This window comes from Sarcophilus harrisii, chromosome 1 (genome assembly GCF_902635505.1).
Source record: "Sarcophilus harrisii chromosome 1, mSarHar1.11, whole genome shotgun sequence".
In the NCBI taxonomy this organism is placed as follows: Eukaryota; Metazoa; Chordata; class Mammalia; order Dasyuromorphia; family Dasyuridae; genus Sarcophilus; species Sarcophilus harrisii.
This window is the reverse complement of record NC_045426.1, coordinates 34,705,222-34,707,544: the sequence shown is the minus strand read 5'-3', so window position 1 is coordinate 34,707,544 and position 2,323 is coordinate 34,705,222. Positions and strand designations below refer to the sequence as shown.

Genomic DNA, 2,323 nt, shown 5'->3' with positions numbered 1-2,323 from the left:
CAGTAAAATGGGGGGTTCCTTGAGAGACGGATGGTGGTGGAGGTGGGGGCTTTTGCCTTTCTTGGTATCCCCGGCACAGTACCTGGCACCCACTGGGAGCTTAATAAATGTTCAGTTTTTTTACTTTTGTATTTTTAGCGTTTAGTGCACATAAGTAAGGGCTTGTTGATTGAACCCTCCCCCACCCCGCCCCCGGAGGTGGATCATTATTTGCCAGGGGGCTTGGTCTGGATGTTAACCTTGGAGGCGGGTAGGGTAAGAACGCTGGTTTAAAAGCTCCCCTCCCTTAATCAAGTCCTGTGTGGGGAAGGTCCCCAGCGCACTTGCTCGCACCTTTGGCTCACCGAGCCCTGAGCCCAGAGTGCGGGAGTGACTGAGCGGACCGCAGGCTGCCGGGAGGATGCCCAGGGGACTTCCCCCTCCCGGCCAGGCCCTCCTTCCCGCTCCGCCCGCCCGGAGTGGCCCAGTTAGTCCGGCCCCGCTTTCTCCCGCTGGCCAGGGCTCAGTTCGGGCCCCCGGCCTTCTTGCTTCCCAGCTCGCAGCCCCAGGGACAGAAGGAGGGTCTGCAGCTTCCCCTCCCCCTCTCCCAAGCCCGGGATCACCTTTCAGAAGCCTCAGGTTGTGGGCGGCGCTTCGGGAAAGCCCGGAGCCCGAGTCCGCGGCCCCCGGGCCGCCTCCACCCGCCTCCACGCCCGCCCCGGCCCAGCCCCGCCTGGGAAACCGTCCATTGTTCCCGGGCCTCCCGCCGCATTCATCTCCCGAGCTGCTGGGCCGCAGTGGCCCAGCGCTTCCCGGCCGGGCGAGCGGAGCTGAGCCAAGCCGAGCTGAGCCCCGCCCGCCCCGGCAATTACCCCGGCGGCCCTCGGGACTCCGGGCGGGGATGTGAAGGGGGGGCTGGAAGGTTTAACCCTTTCCTTAGCCTCCCCTGCGGGGATCCGATGCAAGGGGAAGCCGCCTGAAGCGCTCACTGGGTGCCAAGTGCCAGGGACCCGAAGGAGGGCAGGCCCTGCCAGCAAGGAGCCCCCACTGCAAAGGGGAGTGGGGGTGTCTGGCGTTCTAGCAACCAGGTGCTCCATGCCGGCGCGGTGGGAAAGGTACTAGGAAGCTTGAATAGGTCTGTGCAGAAGGTGGGACTTTAACTGAGGGACAGGTCTGAGGGGGGGGGGGGGGGGGGGGGGGGGGGGGGGGGGGGGGGGGGGGGGGGGGGGAACTGGGGATGAGGGTTTTTGTGGTAAATCGATTCCGGGCTTCAAAGGTAAATTGGAGGTTTAGTTTCTAGGACTCGGAGGACATCTGAGGTAGACATCACCACCTGGGCAAGCCAGGCCCCGAGTTCTCTGCGCCCGATTGTTCTCGGCTGTAATAAGTGGTCTTCTGGCTCTGGCCTTTGCTACCTGAAGGGCCACAGAAAGCCAAGTCGCTGAATCGCTCATCCCTGTCTCTGTTGATAAGAATAATTGCCCTTTTTCTCAGATGAGTTTGGGAGGAAAACAATTTGCAAACTTTGCAGTGAAATATGTTACCCAGGAAATAATCTTGACTCTGAAATCAAAGAATCAGGATTCGAATTCTACTTTGGGTGTTAACTACTTCTAGTTTATTAGCTAGGTTTCTTTAACCTCTCTGTGCCTCAGTTCCCCATCTGTAAAATGGGGAGATTCGATGAGGTAACTAATGAGATTTTCCCCAGTTTCTAAGATTGTGATTTCCCCTTTTTGAAAACTCAATTTCTTTGGGGTTTCCCCAAATGATGTCATAGCACTCTCAGCCAAAGGTATTTCTTGTCTGAGTGACACATACGATGAGGGCATAGTTCATTTCCCACTTTTGTTTGTGGCAGATCATCTTTCAAAAAATACACATGAAGGCAATGCATGACCAGTGTTAAAAGGAGAATTTGGAGTTCAGCCTCTCACTACAATGAAGCACCTGTGACAAGTCAATAAAACCAGCTCCTCCAAAATCGGGCAGACTTTGCCTTCATTCTTCTTCCTTTTTCCTCAGTGCTAGGACCCTTCTCTCTTCCTGGTCTGGAGTCCCCATGCCCTGGGTGACCAGGGCTTCAGTATTCTTGTTCAGTCCTCCTTCCCTAAAAACCCATCAACCCACCAAAATCAACAAGCATTTAGAAAGCATTTGATGGGTCCAAATGCTCATTGATTATTCTGGGTCAGTTATAGGGTTAACTAAGCACAAGGGAAGTGAAGGAAAAGTAAAAACAGGTCTTGTCCCCTGGGAATTTACTTGGGTGGTGTTTCATTAGATCAAGATGAGACTTTCTAGCCTTCCCAAAGGTAACAAGGTACTCCTGTATATTGGAGAC

At 55.2% G+C, this 2,323-nt stretch overlaps 1 long non-coding RNA gene across 1 annotated transcript; it reads left to right on the top strand.

The window, feature by feature from the left end:
• Positions 1–414: 414 nt before the first annotated feature.
• Positions 415–1,972, top strand: LOC116421710. The gene is made up of 2 exons (XR_004232201.1): positions 415–1,094; positions 1,841–1,972. It is a non-coding gene; the product is annotated as an uncharacterized LOC116421710 (long non-coding RNA).
• Positions 1,973–2,323: the final 351 nt, after the last annotated feature.